Source organism: Rhinatrema bivittatum, chromosome 5 (assembly GCF_901001135.1).
Source record: "Rhinatrema bivittatum chromosome 5, aRhiBiv1.1, whole genome shotgun sequence".
In the NCBI taxonomy this organism is placed as follows: domain Eukaryota; kingdom Metazoa; phylum Chordata; class Amphibia; order Gymnophiona; family Rhinatrematidae; genus Rhinatrema; species Rhinatrema bivittatum.
Window position 1 is genome coordinate 121,505,254 of NC_042619.1, and position 13,544 is coordinate 121,518,797.

The 13,544-nt window shown below is 45.9% G+C and overlaps 1 protein-coding gene across 1 annotated transcript in view; it reads right to left on the reverse strand.

Moving 5' to 3' along the window:
* The window catches only part of FNDC3A (fibronectin type III domain containing 3A), a 1,040,529-nt gene that overhangs the window by 259,229 nt on the left and 767,756 nt on the right, over window positions 1-13,544 (reverse strand).

Genomic DNA, 13,544 nt, shown 5'->3' on the forward strand with positions numbered 1-13,544 from the left:
GCTTTATGGGGTTTTGTATTGTGTGGGGGTTTTGGGGGTTTGTCGCAGCTGGGGGTGGAGGGGGGGTGGAATATTTGGGCGGTTGGTCCGAGCCTTAAATGTTCAATTATATTTGTTATGTCAATTGGATTTTGGTAAAAGCTGACGGTGGTTGACAACTGGGGCTGTTGTCAGTGACTGGCCCCTTGCCGGATGAGGCGGGGGCCGCTTGGCCAGACTCCTTGCAGGTTGGCGGTGGGAGTCCACCCAGGTTGGCTCCTTGCAGGAGAGTGGCGGGAGTTGGAACCTGGTGTGTGGGGGCCAAAGAGCGAGCCGAGTGGCTGGTTAAGCTATCTTGCCAGAAGGTGGCGGATAGACTGGTGGGGGTGGGGGCAATACCAAAGTCCTGGTTATTGTTAATGAGTTAATGTAGGCTCGGACCAGTTAAAGATTAAAGCTGCGGCCTTGTTTTACCCAAATGAATGTCTCAGTGTTTTATTTGATTGTATGGGGTGGGTGTGAGCGAGTGAGGTCCTGGATGACCACATTATAAGGGTCCACCTTATCTAGGCTGCAGAAGGAGCTTCTGTCTTTGTCCCCTGGCTAAGAATTGCCACTACAATGATTGGACTACTTGGGGTAACAGAGATCTGTAACACAATGGAGTTTGTTTAAATAAGAAAATACTTTCTAAAGAAAAAAACAAGTCAGGGAGGTTTTTTTCTTTGCAAAAGCAGTAAATAATGTTAGTTTATTAACAAGGTAAAATGGAGCTAGAACAGCCAGCAACTCAACTTATACAGAAACAGGAGGCAAGTAAGTATACAGAGTAGGGTACAAGCCCTAATAGCTCAAAACAGTTTAGACTAGCTAATTCATTACAGTCCAGAACTGTGATATGAAATGCATTCCCAATAGTCTCCCACTTGCATGAATGTCTTCGTATTTTCTTTTTTCTGAGAATTTATTCTTACATAGTTAACATATATGGGACCGATGTAATAAAACCTACACCAAAAATGGTGCCAAATTTTAGCGATAATTTTTAATAATACACATGTTAAAAACCCATGGCCTTGCTCAATGCTATAAACTAATGGTATGCAAATCAACCCAATGCTAAAAATATGTGGTAATCTGAAAAAGCGTATCAAAGACAGTGTTAAAACAGTCATGCAGAAAAGCATGGTAAAACAGCAGTAAAAAGTGGCACTAGTTGGAGAGATGCTGCAGTGTTCCATATTTCCATGTTTATTATTGTTCAATGTATTGACAAAGGAAACGCTTGATTTCCTGCATTTTTTGTTGGAATGTAAACCGATGTGATGTGTAAAATCGAACACTGGTATATAAAAATAAATAAATAAATAAATAAATAAAATATTGGTTGAGAGAAATTACCTAGGCTGACCTGTGATGTGATTTGTGATGCACAGATGTCCATCTGTTTTCTTGGACACTCCTCGCATGAAAATAAAAAGCAGACTTTTCCAGGGCCATTTTGTCAGCTCTGGGTGATATTAGGCATGCTCTGGACTAGGTGTTGGAGGTTCTCTTTCTGTAGAAGTGGTGGTAGTTCTTGTTGCTTTTGGATTATTGAGTGGTGTCTTTTGTGCTGCTTGTTTTTCTCTTGCTGTTTCCCATCCTGTAATCTTTTATCTGTGTTCTTGAGAGAATCTTTTGAGTGCATATGACTATTGGTCTGTGACTACAGTCTGTCCACTTTCGTGTTTAGGTTCCTGAAAGAGCAGAGTGGGTAGTTGTGGCTGTGGAGAGAATGGAGTGTGAAGCAGGAGTACAAGTGAGACGTCAGACGAGTGTGACAGCTGGGAGAGTGGAAACAGAGAGGCCAGAGGAGTGAGGTGCATGAGTCGATGGATTGCAGTTGGGAAGGGGAGAGGGAGCAGGAGGAGTGTGGTGTGCGTGAGCTAGAGGGAGCAGTTGTGGGAAGGGGGGAGAGAAAGAAAAATGGAGGGATCAAAGCAAAGGGAAGGGAGAAGGAAGGGAAGCAGGTGATGGGAATAACACTCAGGGAGGTGTAATGATTAGACAAGCTATGCTTCAGCTTGACATCGGTTCAGATATAAGAAGTGGGCCAGAGGTCAGTGATTGCACACAGAGACTAGCAATTAATAAGAATATATTTAGCTTGTCTGAAATGTCTCACAGTTGTGCAGGAAGATGTTAATGCCAGAAGTCTTGGATAGGATGAAAGAAGGGTTAAAGATTACAGAAGAAAGATGTTCTGACATGCTTAGTAATGCAAATATAGAAATATGATAAAAATAATTATCTATGCTTGTTTAAAATAAGAAAAGGAGAAATGGAAATTTACAGAGCAAGATGACCTAAGAATGCTGAGATACGTAATTCTTGCTGATTTCTAGAGTACAAGAGAAAAAGCTGTTTCTGTGATTTTTAGATCTCTGCCTTTGACTTGTTCTCTGTCAAGAGATTCTCTTGGTATGCGCATATCAATAAACTGGTAATTCTTATTGTAGATAACTTGGGTGTGATCATTATTTCATCTCAGGAAAAGGCCCCGGGATCTAATATTTTTAAAGTTTCAACAGATGACACCGTAAACCTTTTATTCTGGATGGCTACATTCCACGCCGCTCCTTCTCCACTGCTGTAAGAATTTCCATTTTATTTCTTCCACATGTTAATTTTCCTTTTTTTCCTGTGTGGCACTGTTGATGTAGGTCCTTGTCTCTCCTGTCTTTCTCTCTCCTTCTTCTTATGGTCCGCAGCTGTTGCGCTGTCCCAATAGGGGGGTATTTGTATTTGTCTGTACTTGGTTTATTTTCACAGTAATATTTTGGATAAAGATGGATCTTTTTGTTTCAGGTTTGGTTTAGGTGCACCTAATGTTTATTACCACCTACCTACTTATTACCAGTTGGAGTCTGGTAACTGGGACCGGTTAGAGTCCAGTCACTGGGTATCTTAGTTTAAACTGTGATAACTGGATGACCAAGGGCTTGATGAGTTAGAGGCTATTTGATTAAGGTGAGGTATTTAAAGGTTAGAAGCCCTTTTTGTAGTTCTGTCATGGCTTGGCAAAAGATTGATACTGCTATTGTGGTCATTATATTTCTTCTTTTTATTACTCTGGTTTATATGTTGGTGTATGTAATTATGACACAGCATCACTTGGCATAAACCTTAGAAGTGCTGTGTGACTGCTTTTGATTGTTTGCAGATATGAATAAGACACGTTTGTTGATTTAGCTTTTTTTGGTTTTTTTATAATGGCGAGGCTCTTCTTTGCCCCTTCCATAGCCAAATACACCTTCTTGCTACATGTGGGAGAAATACAAGCTTAAAAATTAAGTATTTAAAGAAAGGGCATTTAAAAACTAAGGATAATTCTAAATTGCAATTTCCAGAGGAAGGTAGTTTTGACTGGGATAAAATTGAATAATTGAAAGGGGTACTGAACTCAACTCCATTGGATGAAGTTGGTATATTTCAGATGTGCTGGCAGGAAAACACACTTATATAAGCAAAAATCAATTAACGCAGGATTGAAAGATACTTTGTTGAAAACCAAAAAGTCTTTAGAATCTACAAAAACCCAATTAAATGAGTTATGAACAAAACATATAAGCCCAAGGTAATGAGGAATGAACATCCACTGCCACAGTATTCTACTGCTTCATTATATCCTGTTAAACTATTAGAGACTGTATCTAAACTTAAGTCACTTGTAATTGCTCCTGAGGTAGATTTATTAGAGGATTGGGCTTATGGAGGGGGATATTGTGAGACACCATTAGCTCCTGTAATGGATCATGATTAGCCCCTAATAGATATGTCCAAAGGCCCTGATTATATTCCCTCATGTCTAAAGGGCCAAGTTCATTGGGCTACATATCACACCTCTGGCCAGAGTGGCTCAGATTCACAAACAGCCACTCCACAGTCAGACGTAGCCAGACTTATCCTCATTTAAGTCCAGCAATTAAAAAATTGAATCAAGCCTTAAATAGCTTGAAGACTTCATTAGAAGAAATAGTGTCATCTCTACAAGAGGCACTTGAAAAATGTTGCGGTAAATTTCCAGATTGTAATCATGATTCTCTTAGAGAAAAAACACTTAAAAGCAGAGACTGCTCAAGGGAACCAAGAAGGTATGTATCATTTGCATGAGGTACCTAGTGAAACCTCAACTGCTATTAATGGTGTACAAACTGTTCATGTCCCTTGGTTATGTACTCATTTATTGGCCATTAAGATTTCATTTCTAAATTTTAGAAAAGACCCGAAAAATGGTTGGAAGAGGTTGAAAGTATTATTCAGGTGTACACTCCGACATTTAGGGATGTCAATCAGTTTTGCTATGGGATGTGTTTGACCATTTAATTGAAAAAGCTAAATGACCCTCAAGAGTAGATCTCCCAATGAATCTGACATGCCCCAGTTGTCACCAAGTTGAGGATTTACTTAAAGCAGCTTTAGAAATATATCCCCCTAAGACAGATTGGTTTAAGATTGCAATGTGTAAAATGTTAACTACAGAGGAGGCAGCTGAGTATTTGATCAGGTTAATGGAAGTATTTGTGGCACATTTAGGAACTGATGATCCTGGAAAAGAAGCTAACCAAGCAGCTTTGACAAATTAATTCTTTATGGGGTTTAATCCTTAATTGAGAAAGTAGCAAATGCATGCATCACTTGGGCAACAGAAACTCTGACTAAAGTTTGTGCAACTACATAGACTTGCTATCAACATATGATATCAAATAAGGCAGTGCAAGCTGATAAGTTACTGGCTTTATATTATTTATTTCTTTTATATACCGACATTCAATCGAGATATCACATCGGTTTCCAGATAACCAAGAGAATAGGGCGTAGTCCGCCCTATTTTACATTATAACATGGTAACCAAAAAAACAATTATAACATATTATAACAGTAGTACATGGAACAAAAGGTTATAGGATATAACAAAAGGTTATAGGAAATAACATATGTACATGAATGTGTTGTTGATAAAATAAATTTAGGATTAGGGACTTGTTGGTAAAGTAATTTAGGAATAAAGGTGGGAGGGGGGTGAGGGAAGGGAGGGGGGAAGGTGGGGTGGGAGGAGGTAGTGGAGTGAGGGATTCAGGGGGGTGAGAAGACTGAGTATGGGATGAGGTGTGTTGCGTTCGGGCAGGTTAAGGGTCGGGTGGGAAGGCTTTTAAAAACAGCCATGTTTTAAGGTGTTTTTTGAAGGTTTGCAGTGATGGTTCATTTCTGAGACAGGTGGGGAGGGTGTTCCATAGGGTGGGTCCCGCTATTGTTATGGCTCGTTTGCGGGTTGCGTTGAGGTGTGCAGATTTGAGATTGGGGATGGCTAGGAGGCCAGTGTTGGTGGATCTGAGGGTTCTTTGTGTGGGGTGTGGATGTATTGCGTTGTTTAGCCAGTTCATTTTGTTGTTGTGTATTTTTTTGTGCATGAGGGTGAGTGTTTTGTAATGGATTCTTTGTGTGATGGGTAGCCAGTGGAGTTCTTTGAGGGTAGGTGTTATGTGGGAGGATTTTTTGTTGTTGGTGATGATTCTGGCGGCGGCATTTTGTAGAACTTGGAGGGGTCTGATGTGGATTTCTGGTAGGCCGATGAGAAGGGAGTTGCAGTAGTCGAGTTTTGAGAGGATAATTGATTGAAGGACTGTTCGGAAGTTGTGCGCTTGGAGAAGGGGTTTAAGTTTTTTCAGGGTTTGGAGTTTGAAGAATCCATCCTTAATTGTATTGGAGATGTGTCGTTTAAAGTTGAGTTGGCTGTCAATTGTTACTCCTAGGTTTCTTGTGGATGGAGTGAGTGAGATTTGTGAGATCTGTGGCACTTTCGTGTTGATTGAGGTTCCTGGGTGGTTGGAGGGGGTGCACTTGAGGGGAGAAGAGGGATGGTCATCGTGGATGTGAAGGATTTCTGTTTTGGCTTGGTTGAGGCATAGAGATAGTTGGGATAGTAATTGGGATAGATTTGAGCTGAGGTTGTTCCATTTTTCCATGGTGAGCTGGATGGACTTGTTTATGGGGAGAAGTATTTGTATGTCGTCTGCATAGACGAAGTAGGTGCATCTGAAAGGTATTTGCATAGTGGGAGGAGGTAAATGTTAAAGAGGGTTGAGGAAAGGGAAGAACCTTGTGGGACCCCATGTGTGAGGGGCACTTGAGAGGATTCGGATGAGTTTGTCTTGACGATGTAGGATCTGTTTGAGAGGTAGGATTTGAACCATTTGATTGTGGTGTCTTGAAGGCCAATTTCTTTAAGTCTGGCGAGGAGTGTTCTGTGATTGATGGTGTCAAAGGCGGCTGATATGTCAAGGAGTATCAGGAGGAACGATTTGCCTTTGTCACGGCCTCTGAGGATGGTATCAGTGAGGGAGAGGAGGAGGGAGAGGAGGAGGGTTTCAGTGCTGAGGAATTTTCTGAAACCGTGCTGTGCTGGCTGAAGAACATTATGGGTTTCAAGGTGGTCTGTAAGTTGATTGTTGACTGTTTTTTCTATGATTTTTGCTAGGAATGGGAGGTTAGAGACTGGTCTGTAGTTTGCTGGGTCTGATTTGCCGAGTTGAGGTTTTTTGATGATTGGTTTGATGATGGCATTTTTGAGTTTTTCTGGGAAGATTCCTTGTTCGAGGGATAAGTTGATGATGTAGGTTATTGGTTTGACAATGATCTCTCTGATGAGTTTTAGGGTTTTGACGGGGATGGGGTCTAATGGGTGGGATGCAGGGTTGGTTTTTTTGATGATGGGTTCGATTTCTGTAGAAGCAACAGGTGCGAATTGTGACCATATGTGGATGGGGGGGTGGATGGCAGTGGGGTCGTTGTGGGTTTGGGGAATCTTGGCAATAATGTTGTCGACTTTGTCCTTGAAGAATTGAGCTAGTTTTTCGCTGGAGATGTTGCTGGAGTTAGGCGTTATGTCATTTTGGATGGGGTTGGTTAAATCTTTGACATAGGCGAAGAGGGTCCTTGGGTTAAATTGGTAATCATGAATTCTTGACGTGTAGAAATTGCGCTTTGCTGTGTTGAGATCTGTTGTATAGTTGTGTAGTAGCGTTCTGTATTTGTCTTTCAGGTTTGAGGTGGGGGTTCGTCTCCATTGTTTTTCAGTTTGTCTCAGTGTTCGCTTTGAGGTTTTCAGTTCTTGGGTGTACCATGGGGCTTTTTGCTTTGTAGATTGTTTGATTTCCTTTTTTATCGTGGGACATAATGTGTTGGCTATGTCTGCGTTGATGGATATCCAGGAGTTTGTGGCAGTGTTGGCGTCATTTAGGTTGATTGTTTTTAGTGCCTCCGGTAACAGTTCGGCGATATCTTCACTGGAGCATGGTTTGGTGAATTCGATGATTCGGTTGTCTGTTTTTTGTGGGTTTGATTGGAGTTGAAGCTTGGCTTGTATGAGGCTGTGGTCGGACCATGGGATGGGGGTTGTGGAGGGTGGTCCAGTTGCGGATATTTTGTTTAGGAAGATTAGGTCCAGGGTGTGGCCCGCTTTTTGTGTGGGCGTGTTGATGATTTGGGTGAATCCAATGGCAGACATGGTGGATAGGAGTAGTTCACTGGTGGGAGAAAGTGGATGGGAGTCGATATGGAGATTGAAGTCTCCTAATATAATGGCTGGCTCTTGTAAGTTGATGTGGGTTGTGATGGATTCGATTAGGGGTGAGAGGTTATGCTGTAGGCATCCAGGTGGGGCGTAGAGGAGGAGGATTTGGAGATGTTTAGATTTGAATAGGTTGGTTTCGAGTGGAGGTGGTAAGTTAAGGGAGTGGGAGGAGAATTTAAGTTTTTTGTGAGCTAGGAATAGTAGGCCACCTCCTTTTCTTTTGCTTCTGGGTATGGAGAATATGTTGTATGTATTTCTGGGTAGTTGATTGAGTAGGACAGTGTCGGAGTGTTTCAGCCAGGATTCGGTTATGCAGAATATGTCTGGTTGGTCGTCTGTGAGTATGTCATGGATGATTGGCATTTTTTTGGTGATCGATTGTGCATTGATGAGGAGTAGTGTAATGAGTGTGATTGTGGTATAGGGTATGTTAGGGTTGGTGTGGATTTTGGTGAGGCGTCTAGTGATGGGTGTGGCTTTAGGAGTATGGTGGTGGTTGTAGCGATGAGGTAGTTTGGGGATGTATTGGGCTAAGGCCATTGTGTGTGTTTTTTGTGTGTGGGGTTAGATTGTTGTGAGTTGTGAGATTGCTTTTAGTAGATTCATGGGTTGAGTGCTGGGAGGCAAAATATAGGGGTTGGAAGGTTGCTGAGGGTTGTGGTGGGTTGTGGAGGGATTGGTGGGGAGGGTTGTGGAAGCAGAAAAGTAAAATAAATAAATCAGTTTGAAAATGCTCATGGGGTATGTTGAGGTGGCAGAAGAAGGGGTAGAGGAAGATACAGAGGAAAGGGAGAGATCGCCTGGGGCCCTCTCCCTTGCAATTATTGTCATGAAATTGGACACTGGAAAAGAGATTGTCCTCTTTTGGCACTTCTTCTTTCTCCTCCACCTCCAATGGAATAGAGTCATTCTGCACTGTCACCAGCAGCCAAATCAAATAGCCCTGATACAGTGAGAATGCCATATGCCTACTAGGGCAGTACGGAGACTGTCAGGAATTTTCCTGCTCTTACCCTATCTTCTGCTATGCAATCTGAACCAATGATTGTCCTGTCAGTCTCTGGAAAACCTGTTAAGTGCCTTGTGGATATTGGGGCTTTTCGTTCTACTTTACGAATGGAATCTGCACCAGCAATTTCATTGTCAGCTGAAATGGTAAAGGTTGAGGGTGTGACTAAAAATGTAGAGACCCTCCCTCTGTCCAGTCCAGAACCTGTACAGATAGTTTCTCTACAAACATCACATGCCATTTTACTGTCATCGTCCTCTCCTTTGAATTTATTAGGAAGGGATTATGTAAATTGAATTGTACCATTTCTTGCGCTCTTTTTTAAAAATCTTTTATTTATGCACAAGCATACAATATAAAATAATGCCATTATACAGAAAGCAAATGTTGCTTACTTGTAACAGGTGTTCTCACAGGACACCAGGATGTTAGTCCTCACACATGTGGTTGACATCACGGGATGGAGCTCAATCACGGAAAACTTCTGTCAAAGTTTCCAGAACTTTGACTGGACCCTACTGGGCATGCTCAGCATGGCACTAACCCTGCAACCAGCAGGGGTCCCCCTTCAGTCTTATTTAATAGCTACAGGCAGTGCCGAAAAATAAAATAACAAACCGTTACGAACCCAACACCGCGGGGCGGCGGGCGGGTTTCGTGAGGACTAACATCCTGCTGTCCTGTGAGAACACCTGTTACAGGTAAGCAACATTTGCTTTCTCACAGGACAAGCAGGATGGTAGTCCTCACATATGGGTGAGTACCGAGCTGAGGATGTCCGAACATTCACCAAATGTACCCAATGGCGTGCAACAGGCACAACAACTGGGGTGGAATTTGGTAGAGGGCATCATGAACCCCACCGGGCAGGCAGAAGGGTTTTGGTATGTCACGTTGGAAATAGGTTACGCAGGACAGATTGGGCAAAGATGGAATCTTGTCTTCCGGCTTTGTCCAAGCAATAGTGGGCTGCGAAAGTGTGGAGAGAGCTCCAGATGGCAGCCCTGCAAATGTCAGGAAGCGGCACCGATCGTAGGTGTGCTACTGAAGTCGCCATGGCCCTCACAGAGTGTGCTTTAACACGGTCTTGGAAAGGAATGGCTGCTTGCTGATAGCAAAAAGATATGCAGTCCGCCAACCAGGAGGAGAGAGTCTGCTTACCCACAGGTTGCCCTAATTTGTTGGGATGGAAAGAGACGAATAACTGAGTGCTCTTCCTGTGGGCAACTGTACAGTCTAGGTAGAACGCTAAAGCCCATTTACAGTCGAGGGTATGCAGAGCCTGTTCCCCTGGGTTGGAGTGGGGCCTGGGAAAGAAGATAGGTAGTATGATGGATTGATTAATGTGAAACTCCGAAACTACCTCAGGCAAAAACTTAGGGTGAGTGCGGAGTACCGCCCGGTCCTGCAGGAGTTTAGTGTAAGGTGGATAGGTAACTAGAGCCTGTAACTCACTAACCCTGCGAGCTGAAGTGATAGCCAAAAGGAAAATCACTTTCCATGTGAGATATTTTAGGTCACAGGAGTGAAGGGGTTCAAATGGTGGTTTCATGAGCCGCCCAAGAACCAGATTAAGGTCCCAAGAAGGGGCCGGAGGACGTAAAGGTGGCTTGATATGGAGCAAGCCTTTAAGAAAACGTGTTACGAGGGGTTGTACCGATATAGGGACATCCCGACACCTTTATGGAAGGCGGCTACCGCACTGACATGCATTCTGATGGAAGAGGTCTTTAGACCTGATTCTGATAAATGCCAGAGATAGTCCAAAAACCTTGGGATTGGAGAGGAAAAGGGATCAAGGGACTGTGAGGTGCACCATAATGTGTACCTTTTCCATTTATAGGAATAAGATTTTCTTGTGGAAGGCTTTCGTGAAGCAATCAGGACACGAGAAACCGAATCTGAAAGGTTAAGTGGTTGAAGAATTAACCTTTCAACATCCATGCCATCAGGGGCAAGGCCTGAAGATTGGGATGGCGTAGACATCCATCGTTCTGAGTAATCAGAAGCGGGTGCGTTCCCAAGGAAATGTGCCTGCGGATGGAGAGATCCTGGAGTATGAGAAACCACACTTGGCATGGCCAGTGAGGTGCTATCAGGATCATGGTTCTCTTGTCCTGACGGAGCTTCACGAGAGTCTTCGAGAGAAGAGGAAATGGAGGGAATGCATAAAGCAGACCGGCTGCCCATGAGAGGGAGAATGCATCTCTGGGCTGAGAGTGTTCGCTCCGAATGAGGGAGTAGTAATTGTCCACTTTGTGGTTCTGAGGGGACGCAAAGAGGTCTATTTGGGGATGACCCCATTGCTGGAAGAGAGAGGTCGCTACCGAGGGATTGAGAGACCACTCGTGCGGTTGGAAGACACGACTCAGGTTGTCTGCCAAGACATTGTGCACTCCCGGCAAATAGGTGGCCCTGAGGTACAACGAGTGGGAGAGCGCTTCCGCCCAAATATGCGCAGCTTCCTGACACAGAAGGAAGGAGCCTGTGCCCCCCTGCTTGTTGATGTACCACATGGCCACCTGATTGTCCGTCTGAATCAGGATGACATGATTTGATAGGCAATCCTGAAAAGCTCAGAGCATATAGCATTGCTCGAAGCTCCAGGAAATTTATCTAGTGTTTGTCTTCCTCTGGAGACCAAAATCCTTGTGACTATAGATCGTTCACATGAGCTCCCCACCCGAGGTTGGAAGCATCGGTGGTGAGAATGAGTTGAGGATCTGGTAGGTGAAAAGGCAGTCCCTGGAGGAGATTGTTCTGATCTTTCCACCAGGCGAGAGACATACGGAGTGAGTCGGTGATGTGGACAATGGTTGACAGAGGCTAGGAAGAGGGCGCTGGTTCCTCCTTGACCTGTCTTCTGGTAGACGGGGAAATGGAGAGACGCCCCACTTGTTAGCCAGGTTCTCAAGGTCGCTGCCGAACAGGAGGGATCCCCTAAAGGGCATTCTTGTAAGGCGCGCCTTGGAGGAGGAGTCGGCCGACCAATTTCGTAGCCAGAGCTGTCTCCTGGCTGCCACTGAGGACGACACTCCCTTGGCTGCCATACGAACTATGTCGGAGGCAGCGTCAGTGAGGAACGAGAGAGCTGATTCTATTTCTTCTCCCGGGGTGTTTTTCCTGGCTTGTGACAAACAAGAACCCGTCACCACGGTGCAGCAGGTCGCGATTCGTAGGGTCATGGCTGCCACCTCAAAGGCTTGTCTCAGAATGGCATCCAGGCGCCGGTCATGCGCATCCTTGAGGGCCGCCCCTCCCTCCACTGGAATGGTGGTGCGCTTCACAATTGCGCAGACTATGGCGTCTACCTTGGGGCACGCCAGCAGCTCCTTAGTTGCCAGGTCCAGGGGGTACATGCTAGACAAGGCCCGACCCCCTTTGAATGAGGCCTCCAGCGCATTCCACTCCAGATCGATTAGCTGCTGTGCTACTTGAAGGAGGGGAAAATGGTGAGCCGTTTGACGAAGGCCTTCTAGCAGGGGGTTCATTCTAGGTTCCCCTGGGGTGCCTTGGCCCGGGATAACCAGCTCCAACAGGCATTGAGAGACCAGGTCTGGGAGATCCTCCTTAAGAAAGAAGTGTCTCATGGTTCGATACGGCTCTATCCCCGAGGGAAGTTCACCCTGCTCGGGAAGCTCGCCTTCTTCCTCAGAGCAATCTGCATCCCCATAAGTGGGGCTTCCGGGTGGCGAGTGGCCGTGCCTAGGCCTAGAGGGTCCAGGGGCAGGGTCATCTGGTACGTATGGGTCCGTTCGGGGAGCAGACTGCATTTGGACAAAGGCATGAATCCCCTTGAATAATTCCACCCAGGAGAGTGAAGCAGAGTCTAGCCTCAGGGGCACCAGGTCTCTAGGGTTCCCCGGCTGCTCACCTCGGCCTGCTAGGTCCGGGGTGTTCCCTGAGGAACTGGCAATTAATCTGGGCTGGGACCGGCCCTGACCTGGAACTCCCAGGGCCTCCTCACATTGGGCACATAGGGAGTCTGCTTCCTCGCTCTGTGTGGCTCTGAGGTGGCATGCTGAGCAGAGGCCTAGAGCTCTTATGCCTGATTCTGGAGGTGCTGGCTCCGTGGACTCCTGGGCTCTCATACGCTCCATCGCGTCTATTATCTCTATGCGCCGGTGCGCTCCCAGCCGAAAGTATGCGCCTTGTAAAATGCGCGAAAGCTGTGCGCCTATCAGCATGCGCCTATCAACGTGCGCCTATGAATGTGCGCTTATCACCGTGCGCCTGTCTGCGTGCGCCTATCAACGCGCGCCTATCTACGTGCGCCTATTAATTCTATCAATGTGCGCCTAACAACGTGCGCCTAACAACGTGCACCTATCAACGTGCGCCCTAACTGGGCAGAGGGCGACGGCGAGCAGGCAGGCAAAATGGCGGGCTGGCACGTAGGCAGACCCCGCTAATCCTCGCTCTCCGGAGACCAGTAAAGTAAAGATGTACACCTTACCTGATCTTCGGCACTTCCCAGCTGCGACCCGGGCGGTCTCCGGCTGCGGGGGGAGAGGGTGATTACCGTCACCGCCGCGCTCGAGGAAGTGCACCCGCTGCCTCTAAGCCACGCCCGAACTCGTCTCGCTCGGGGGCCAAGTCCTCACCGCGAACGGATCGGGACAGAGGCTGCCTCTATGCCGCGCCCGAGCCCTTCTCACTCGGGGGCTAGGTCCCTGCCGCGATTCGGCCACCGGACCGAGGCTCTCACCTCCGAGGGACCACGGAAATCACCTCGGGAAACTCGACTGGGGGAGGGACCCGAAGGTATCACCGCAGGAGTGCGGGGCTCGTCTTCAGGTAGGATTCTTCTATGAATTTAGTCGTTAGAATTTGGAAGAACGCTCAGCGAGCGTTAGGTAGCTCCAAACTGCTTTGGAGATGGAAATTACTGAGCGTCTGCACTTCCTGCAGGGGTATATGTACCACGTGCTGACGTCAGAT